The sequence below is a fragment of the Carex rostrata genome, chromosome 34, assembly GCF_964058835.1.
Source record: "Carex rostrata chromosome 34, lpCarRost1.2, whole genome shotgun sequence".
Lineage (NCBI taxonomy): Eukaryota > Viridiplantae > Streptophyta > Magnoliopsida > Poales > Cyperaceae > Carex > Carex rostrata.
Window position 1 is genome coordinate 254,067 of NC_135951.1, and position 11,655 is coordinate 265,721.

The 11,655-nt window shown below is 29.5% G+C and overlaps 1 pseudogene across 1 annotated transcript; it reads left to right on the plus strand.

Annotated features, from left to right (window-relative positions):
• The first annotated feature begins 10,862 nt into the window (after positions 1-10,862).
• On the plus strand, positions 10,863-11,639 carry LOC144549126 (kunitz trypsin inhibitor 5 pseudogene; annotated as a pseudogene). The gene has a single exon (XR_013509580.1). The product of XR_013509580.1 is annotated as a kunitz trypsin inhibitor 5 pseudogene (transcript).
• Positions 11,640-11,655: the final 16 nt, after the last annotated feature.

Consider the following 11,655-nt stretch of genomic DNA (forward strand, 5'->3'; position numbering starts at 1 on the left):
TTTATTAAATTCATTGATATGTGTTGTTTTGTTAAATGGGAGTGTTTGATATTGTGCAAAATAACAATAGGCTAGCTTAATTTGGGAAAATTAGAATTGAGAATTTTGAGGAATATGTGCTTTTTTTTTATTTCATGACTTGAGAATTTTGAGGAAATTGTAATTGATACTATGGCAAAATTAGAATTGTTGTGTTGATATTATTACTGTTGTATCTCAAATCAAAAATGTAATTTTGTATGATATTTGACGTTACAATTGAATCGATCTATTGTGTATGTTTTGAGAAAAGTAAAATTAAAAAAACCCAAAAAACTGACAGAAAAGTAAATAACAAAAAAAAATTGACAAAATAGTATCAGCGACCGGATTTAACTATCAGAGACCGTCGATTCACGGTCGCCGATATCTTTTTCCCGACGTCAGCAAAAAATAACAGCGACAAAAAAAATTGGTCGCAAAAAAATATCAGCGACCGGATTACGTCATTCAGCGACCGGTGACGTCATCAGAAGAGTATCTGCGACAATGCTTTTAGCGACCGGAGTATCAGCGACCGGAATCGGCTTTCTGAGACCGGAATGACTATCAGCGACCGGCGACGTGACTATCAGAGACCGGAAAACCGGTCTCTGATAGTCTTTCCTGCTGTAGTGAATTAATGGCCTTCACAGAAATAAAGAGTGAGAGAAAGAGGAGGTGGAAGAGAGACGACATGGATAATAGGTTATAGATAACAGGTTTGTGACTTCTATTGGGAAATGAAAGTATATGTGGCAGCAAAGAATATAATCCATAGACTTCATCTCTTATAATTGATGAAGTGTCTTTATCTTTTGAAAAATATGCAAAGTTTGAAAATTTCACCTAACCCCAGTAATCACATATCTAACTATTTCTGAACAAGGCATATCCTATTTAAGTTTGTATGTGTGGCTCATTATGCGACCGTATAGTATGGATGTGCCTTTATTCAATTTAAACTACCCACTACATCTGAGCCAATCTAAACCGCCAGATTTCGTAATTGAGAAAAATGGTTCTTCTGATGGGCTGATTTTAGGCAAATAGTATCTATTGAATAATCTAATAGAATTTTTTTTTCCCCATTTTATGAAGAAATGAATCACTTGTTTGAAGAAAAATAACAGATGAATTGTGTTACGTATCTAAGAACATACGGTTTATAAATGAAAAATTCAGAATTCGAGATCTCTAATCCGCACTTGACCGATTAGTAGATAGAAATGAGAATATATAGATAATAATTATTTTTATGTAAGTAATGTCTTATATTATAATTAGAATAATTATAACAAACCCCCCACTCCCATCTCTCCATTTTTCCCGCACTCTCTCTCTTCCTTAACTGTCATATATCCCCCCACTAATTTTCTTAAAAGTTTCCTTTTATCCCCCCACTAATTTCCATAAAAGTTTCCTTTTATCCCCCCACTAATTATAAGACCCCCCACTCCCATCCCCGCATTAATTATGCATTCCTCTAATTACAATTCTTGCGTTAATTATTGCTTTAAAAATAATCTGCGCATTAATTATACTGTTATCTAATAACAATCACTGTTAATAAATGCTTATCTGTTAATTGATGTTCAAAAAAGTATTTATCATTATTTCTGAGAAGTATTTACCCTTGTAACATAGAGTATTTATCCATGTAACATAGAGTATTTATCATTATGTCTGAAAGTATTTATAATTGATGTTTTACTGTAAGTTGCAATTATGTCTGAGAAGTATTTATCTATGCAATACAAAGTATTTATCCATGTAACATAAAGTATTTATCATTATGCATGAGAGTATTTATCATTGATGTTTTACTGAAAGTTGCAAGTATGTCTGAGAAATATTTATCCATGTAACATAAAGTATTTATCCATATAATGTCAAGTATTTACCCATGTAACATAAGGTATTTATCATTATGTCTCAGAGTATTTATCATTGGGTGAGAGGATTGTTTATTTAATGGTCTCCAGTTGTGCGGGGACGATTCAAAAAAAAAAAAAAAATTGTGCGGGAACAATTAGTGGATTGATTTATTCTTTCATAAATAGAGATCATTGCATAGGGTTTAATACCTAATAAATTCAAGTTAAATACTTTGATGCTTCAAGTTAAATACTAACAGTTTTTAAACGTTCATTAATGATTTAGCGGTCCCCCCCATGTTTAATGGTCCCCAGTTGTGCGGGGACGATTCAAAAAAAAAGGAAATTTTGTGCGGGGACAATTAATGGATTGATTTATTCTTTCATAAATAGATATCATTGCATAGGGTTTAATACCTGACAAATTCAAGGTAAATACTTTAATGCTTCAAGTTAAATACCCGCAGTTTTTTAAACGCTTATTAATGATTGAGCGGTCCCCCCATGTTTTTTTTGGCAGTATCTGCGGGGATAAATGCGGGGATAAACCTGCGGGGATTGTTATCATTGTCCTTATAATAATTAAACGGAGAAGAAAATATCCTGATAATATATAATTTTTTTTGTGCTCAAATATGGAGATAAATTTTGAGTAAGGCTACAGTGCTATGGGTTGCATAGAGGACTACGGTGCTACGGCTCAATATTCGAGTTTTCAAAATCCTAATGGTCGATCCGAACTGTTCATCTTGCTCTCCATATTAATATGTGTTTGGAGACCAAATTTTATATTTTTTGGAAAAAATTTTACTATTTTTTTAGATAGGTAGAAAATCAAATATCTGAATGTTGCAGAATTTTTTAGATCAAGTGATTTTCTATCTATCTAAAAAAATAGGAAATTTTTTCCATCTCATATATATATATAAGAGTTTATATTTTTAATAACGTTATGTATAATTATGTAAATATTTCTAAGAAAAAAAAATTGTATTCAATTTATATATTATCTAATTAAAAATTTATTGCGTGTCTACAAAAAAAATTATTGTTTGAATTACATATTCTTTAAAATCTTTTATGTACTCATTAAAGTGTAATGAGATATAATAAGGAGGTGTCAAACTTGATGAGAGTAAATAGGAGATAGAGATTAACAAGGGGAAATGAGGACTCCATAAGAACATTTTGTTAATTATTTTAAATGAGAGTATTTTGTTTGAATTTTTTTGAAGGTAGAATAATTTGTAATATTGCCCGATAAATATATCAGATGATAATCAAACGGCACAAGGAGTCTCAGGTAAATCAAATAAGTCAAATTTTGAACTAGATAAAACAGTCAAAATTTTGGGAGTCAATATTCCATAATTTTTTTCATAATATATATTAAACTATATAATATATATCTACTATTCGGATACGGATAATTAAAATTCAAAACCATATCCGTATCCGTATCCGCACGGATATTCGAATATCGGATATCTGTATTAAATTTTCGGATACAGAGTCGGATAATATCCAACCCGTTTGCACCCCTACCCTGATGTTATATTAGCCATGATAGCAACTGATAGCAACATTTTTCAAACTACGTACAGTGCCGGTTTTCTCGAAAATTATATATCTATAATATAGATTGGAGCTGCTATATTATTCATTTGAAGCATCACTTTGATTATTGTGTTTAATTATTATTTACGTTGTTTACTTTCTTATTTAATTTTGTTTGTTTTTTGTTCACATTAAATATCCGAATTTTTTTTCTTACCACCCAATAAATCAAAATTAAATGAATACCACCCATTAATTCTGAATTCATATTCCACCACGTTCGCAGAGTGAATCCGTGCACGGATCCCAATCGGTGCGCGGACTGGGTATGCTTACCGATTCTGATTTTTTTAATATATCAATAACAACTATAATATATTATAATATTATTATAATAATGATTTACTATATTAACAATATTAATTATTAATTATATAATTATAAATTAATAATAATGATTAATAATAAGATACTAATTATATAATATTAATATATCAATAACAACTATAATATATTATAATAATATTATAATAATAATTTATTATTAATAATATTAATTATTAATTATATAATTATAAATTAATAATAATTATTAATAATAAGATACTAATTATATAAAATTAATATATTAATAACAACTAAAATATATTGTAATATTATTATAATAATTATTTAATATATTAACAACATAACATAATTACATTAATAATTATTATGAATAAAAATATTAATTATATAATATTAATATATTATAGTATTATGATAATAATTATTTAATATATTAACAATATATGATATTAACTATATAATTATTAATAATAAGATACTAATTATATAATATTAATATATTAATAATAACTATAAAATATTATAATATTATTATAATAATTATTTAATATATTAACAATATAACATATTAATTATATAGTTATATATCGTTAATAAGATACTAATTACACAATATTAATATATTAATAATAACTATAATATATTATAATATTATATAATAATTATTTAATATATTAACAATATAACATAATAATTATATAATTATTTATTAATAATAATTATTAATAAAAAGATATTAATTATATAATATTTATTATAATAATTATTTAATATATTAACAATATAAGATATTAATTATATAATTATATATTAATAATTATTATAAATAATAATATACTAATTATATACAAATAAAATATTATTATAATTATTCAAGTTAGGCCATGAGTTGGAATAAAAATTAAACCACTATGTGAGGTGGTTTAATTTAGGCCGGCTTAAAGATTGGCTTATGCCATCTTAGTCCGGCTCAATTAAGGCACGTTTGGTGGAATAACGAGGCCGAAACTCCTTATTTCACCCTTTAGGCCACAATCAAACATGGTGTTAAACCGTGCGTTTGGATGAAATAAAGAATAACTCAGAATAGCTCGCTAACCTCATATTTGGAATAGCTACTAATCCAATATTTCAATAGGATAGCTGAATAGCAGCTAACTTGAGCTATTCCTTTTGTTGAAAATAGTGTTTTGTTTCACCCAAACGTGAAATGGTAAGAATAGCAGTTATTTCTGAGTTAGCGCTATTTCAGCTCAATCCAAACACACCCAAAAGAATTGGTTCGAAAAAGAGGAAAGAAATAAGATAAAAACATTAGATTGGCACTAAATTAAAGAGATTTAAAAAAAAATTGCTTTGTTTTAATAAGCTTAAATACATATTAACATCACTCATAATTATTAACATTTGAATTGATCAGATCTTCGAGTTTGATTTACTTTTGAGTTTTCTTTTTTCAAGGTTGAATTATTTTGAGTTATGGGCCAACTGCCAACATGAGGACCAGTATAAAAAAACAAAAAAGAAACAAAAAAAAGGCAGTGCCACATGTCAAACACATGACATTCAAAGCTTTGATTATGCTCTGTTTTCTATTAACATTTTTGTATTCTACTTTTGTGAAGTGGTTGTGTGTGATTGCGTGGTTCTTACTCGCACTGACGAGTGACGTCAGCTGAATAGTCACAATGAATCTTCACCTTCAAAATAAGGCCCACTATCTTCATCAATCTCTCAGCCTTTCTATATTTTCATTTCTTCGTCTCTCTGTCTCCGTTCTTACATCTGTTAATTGAATAATTAAATATTATTTTACTTTTTTGCCATTAAATATTATTTTACTTTTTTGCAAGTAAGGCCCACTATTTGTCACATTTAATTGGTAACCTGGTCTATATTTCTTGAACCCTGATGTATTAAAAATATGAAATTCATTGGTACAGTAAGATAAGAGGCATATTTCTTCTAAATAAAAAAAAATTGTTTTTCCATTTGTCTTTTAATTATCTGAATTATATTTGTATCTGTTTGATATCCGATATGTATTTATATTCATTTAACATCTGATTCCTATCCGTATCCGAGACTAGAAGCAGAGGCAGAAATTTATTGTATGGGGGCTAAAAAAAAGGAAATTTAATAAAAATGATGAGTGAAAGAGAGATAATATAAAGAAGTGTTACATGTGAGTTTTTGATTTTTTTTTTATTAAAAAAAGTTATAAAGTGTTAGGAACCTCTCAAATTTAAAAAAAAAAAAAAGAGAGGCTATAGCCCATTTTCATTGCTGAAAAGATAAGATTACAATGTCAATCCATAATTTGGCAGTGCAAAGGAAACCAAAATAGACTCAGGGGTACATAACCAACAAGGTAGCAATACATTCAAGCAAAAGAAGAGTCTAACAACCAAAAGTATTTTAAGCTATCTATAGCTAAGCCTCTTTGACAAGGGCTGGGGTAAACAAAAAGTAAGTTGTAAGTCTGTGGCTTCATTCATCACTGGGAGTAACTCCAGGAGCTTGGAAAATCACCAACTCCATGTTAGGTGGCATGACATCCAGGGGGCACTGCATGTTCAATAATAGACATCCATCCCATTGCTGCTTCCTTAACCTTCTTCTTAATAGGTCCTGTCCAGTAAGCAATAGTAGATTTAATGAGTAAAATGATAGTTCTAACTGATTTGTGCTAGCAGTCATTAAAGCACACATCATTCTGATATTTCCATATCACCCAGCATACAACACTAAAAGTTATGTAGCCCATGTGTTTCTACTGGTGTAAGAGTAAGAGCCTGGTGAAAGATGTCATCCCAGGAACCCCAATTCTGCATAAACAATTGACTTTTTCCTAACCAGAATCAGACCTGTTGAGCAAATTGACAGATCAAGAAAAGATGGTCTCTAGTTTCTGTATTATAGCAAAAATGACATGTGGTTATCCCTGTCCAACCTTTGGTGACAAGGACATCCTTAGTGAGAAGTTTCCTATGCATATTAAGCCACATAAAGATTCTAATTTTGTGTGGTATGGATAATGACCACCATGATCAATGGATGTGCAGCTAACAGCCCTCTATTATTTAAAAATTTATAGATAGCCTAAGTAGAATACTTCCCTGTTGGGTCCCATATGAGATTTAGAACATCACCCTCATTTTGAAAAGATATTGAGCTAATAAGTTGCAGAAGATCTGACCAGTCAGTCAGATTCACCCCACTAAGGGTTCCTCGAAAGTGTAGAAACCTCTCAAATTATACACAAATTTTTTTTTTTTAAAGAATAGAACTCAATAGTATAAATTTTCACAAAAAAAATATGAGGGTCAATTTGTTGTAAATGTAGACTTTTATCACAAATTATAGAGCAAAAGTCTAATGCCTCCGCTGTCTGAAATTATTCATATTTGTATCTGTATCTGACTATAACGGAAAGAATACAGTTTATTCGCTATATCTATATGTATCCGATCTGTTTACACCTCGTCTAGAAATTAAGTTATATATCATAATCTTTTTTCTTAATTGAAAGTCTATATTCCTTTTTCCATGGTATATCTCCATCTTAATAAATGACTAAACTGCCATGACTAAAATAAATCTTGTTGAATTTTCGTAAATGAATATTTTTCAACTTCTGAAAACCTTCTTGCATTTTCGTAAATGAATAAATCATTCAAAAATAGCAGAATATAAACTGCGTAGCGAGTACTGTACAAACTATAGTGCCGGATTCGTCCAAAATTACATATCTCTAATAGAAATTGAAGCTGCTAATTATAAGGTCATTATTCATTTGGACCCTCACTTTGATCATTTTGTTTCATTATTTACCTTGTTTACTTTATTATTAATTTTATTATTTACATACCATTAAAATTAATTATCTGTTTCCTAATTGATTGGTCACGTTAATTTGGTTTATATTAAAGAAAAATATTGAATTACTTATTTTATTCTACGTCAATTTTACACTTCGTTTTATAGATTAAGCATAAAATTATAAAGTAATCCGTCTAAATAAGTAAAATATTGAAAAATAAATCATATTCATTACAACGAATCCTTAAAAAAAAGGTGTGAAATAAATTAATTAGCCTAAAACTATAATTTAACTTATTTCATCTTATTTCTCTCTTTTCTTTATCTCACAATCATACACGTGCGTAATACTTAGTACAAATTACAAGATTGATCCACCAACGGTTCATATACCATGTGAATCCTATCCAATTAATTATGAGTACAGTTGTAGTACTATTGTCCTCTGGAAAAATCAACATATAGTCAATATTTCCCCTTCACATGTCACTATTAATCAAGAGGTTCTAAATAGCGTATATTGTGTCATAGCGGGAAGCTTACAAAAAAATTATAGCGAATAGCATCGCTATAGCGAAAGCTATGCCACATAACGTTTTTTTATTTTTATAAAAATTATATCATATATTTGTACTAAATATCAGCATTATCTAAGTCTCATAGAATAATAAATAACATCAAATTGATTAAAAAATTATAATATTCATATTGAACCAATACAAAGTCCAAATTATGTCTCAAGATATCCATAGTAATACTAATATCATAAACTATTGATCTTTTTATATTCAAAATATATTCAACATCATGACATAACCTATCTTTTTTTCTATTTAAATTTCAAAATAACATAGACATCGTGGCATAATTAACTATCTTAATCTATTCAAAATATTCAAACTACCATATAGTAAGTATCATTTTGTCACTTCAAGAAATATCTTAATATATTCAATCTAAGCTTTTATTTAAAGTCCATATAAATTGAAAAAGAAAAGAAAAAAAAACTCATGTTGCATTACGCGCTGTAGCTTCCTTATTTGATTTCGTTTGATGAATCTCTCATTTAATAATTAATAATTTAATATAAAACTTAGTACTTCAATTGCAAAAAAAAAATCACGGTTCAAATCTAATATGAACCTTTATTTAAAGTCCATATAAATTGAAAAGAAAAAAAAAACAGCTCATGTTGCATAGCGCGCGCTATTTGGGCTATACGCTATGCGCTATAGCGAACCGCTATTACCGCTATAGCGTCTGTAGCTCAAATAGCGCGTTTTGATGTCATAGCTTAGCGTTTAGAATCCAAAAATGCTATAGCGTGGTATTTAGAACACTGCTATTAATTATCTGTTCAAATCTCACTTTACTCTTATTTGATTATTTATTTACATTTCTTTTTTCCTTAGACACAAAGCACGAGACACGGTCTACAATTCTTTTTTCCTTTGACGGGATCCGAATTGTTAAATTAAAAAAAAAATTGTGCGCAAATTGAATTTGCGAACGGATTTGGTATGCAGATTGGATATGCAAACTGATTGTGATCCGTGTGTGGATTCAGTCTGAGAGGGTGGTAAATATAAAATTTTTATTAATTGAGTAATAATCATTTAATTTCAATTTATTAAAGTGATAATTAAAAAAATTTCGAACTCATGAGTCTGATCCATTAAATATTCCAAGGGTCGCTATCGCTCCGTACGTACCAAACATCAAGCCTTGCTGTTGTTTCGTGCTTGACTTTGGTTTGATTTTTCTCTTTTCCCAATCCTTAATTTTAGATAATATGAATTTTGCTCCATTGAAAAGATTATTATCTCTCCGTATTATCGTCAATACCCAAAAGTTGAGTGAGTTTGGATGCACTTTAGAATAACGAGAATAGCTACTATTTGAAAATAGCATGATAAAAAAATAGTGCTAACTCAAGCTATTCGGAATAGTTAAAATGTTGTTTGGATGCACTCTTTGTAACAGTCGCTATTCCTACTTTTTGTTGGAACAACGGAATAGTGCTGCTTGTTGAAAATAGCACCTGTGATTGTTTGGATGCACTTAATTTAGAATAACACTGCTATTATGAGAATAACACTATTCTCATACCATTCAAACATATCCCAAAAGTCCAAAAGTCTTTGCAGAGGTTTTAAATTAACTACTGAAATCTCGGATAAACAAATGCTCTCTAACATGACCGATTTTGCTTCTTTAACCTCTAAATTGGAGAACTCTAGGAATATGAACAGAGAGAATAATACTAATATCAAATTCGTATCCGATAGGAAATAAATGTCAAAATTTTAAATCAATCCGCCTTTAACGACAGATATAGATAAGGAACAAATAATTTACGAATACATATACAAAATAGATAATTGTCAAGTAATTAAGTTATAATTAAGAACTTTAACATAAACATACTAATTAACATAATTCAAATATGAAAATGAATGATTAATTAAAGTTAGTTCATCTAAGTTTATATTTAAACCAATGGGAAAAACAAATCAAAATCAAAGACATGATTGGATACCCGAATAGATATTGGAGTGGAGAGAAATATTAAGAGAAATTTGTAATAAAAAAATCTGTTGTTAGTTCAAACCCTTAAGGCTTTAAAGGATTCAAACGTTGGAGTGAGCGGAGAGAAGAAAGATAATGGGTTTGGATTATAAAACAGGTTCTGGATAGAATCAGATCACATCCAATTCATTTAGGCATCATTAAAATTATCCACTTCCGAATGATCGGTCATGTTAATTTGATTTATATTTAAAAAATATTAAATTACTTATTTCATTCTACGTTGATTTAACACTTCATTTTACATATTAAGTATAGAGTAAGTTAATTCGTCTAAATAAATAAAATATTAAAAAATAAAACATGTTGATTACAATAAATTCTATGGGAGCAATAATAAGTGTGAAATAAATTAATCAGTCTAAATCAATAATTTGACTTATTTCATCTAATTTCTCCCTCGTTATTTGACAACCAAACACGTGCGTATGTAGTAGAAGTACAACTTAATTATGAGTACAGTTGTAATACAATTGATCTCTGGAAAAAAAAAAATCAAGAGATAGTCAAAGTTTCCCCTTCACATGTCACTATTAATTATCTGTTCAAATCTCAACTTAATCTTATTTAATTATTTGTTTACTTTTCTTTGCCAAACTTCCTATAGGCTTCAACTTACTTTATATATACCAATCAGAACTGTCTATATACTACTTCCATCAGAGAACTTTATACAATGAAGTTTCAACTCCTTTCCATCTCTCTTCTTGTGACCTTACTATTTTCCTTTCTCACCTCCAATGCTGCCACATTAGACTCAGTGTACGACACCGATGGCGATGCTTTGATCACAGGAAACCAATATTACATTTTACCAGTAATCCGTGGCCGAGGCGGAGGCCTAATCATGACTTCACACAATGACCAACTATGCCCTCTTTATGTTGCTCAAGATCCCAATGAGCTCGAAAGAGGCTTACCCTTGATCTTCCATCCCGTAAATCCGGAAGACAAAGTTGTTCACCTCTCCACTGACATCAACATACAATTTGAGGCTATTACAATATGTATCACGTCATTGACATGGAAACTCGAAGATGTTGAAGGAGGCAACCGATATGTAAGTACCGGAGGGATAAACGGGAATCCGGGGAAGGAGACGCTGAGTAATTGGTTTAAGATAGAGAAATGGGAAAATAAAGACTACTACAAGCTGGTATTCTGTCCGACTGTGTGTGACACTTGTAGGCCGGTGTGTGGGGATTTGGGTGTTTTTTATGAAAGTGAGGAGAGGCTGCTAGGCTTGAATGGCGGGCCTTTCCAAGTTAAGTTCATGAAAGCAGATTCATGATTGTAATTACTAATTAGTAATATATTTTGTTTTATTAGAATCATAAGTTTTATGTGGAGGAACTAATATATATGTGATAGCAGACTGTATTTTGCATAATGAATAAACTGGAATAAAATAAACAGATTTTCCTGTTCCTTGTTTTTCTTCTTA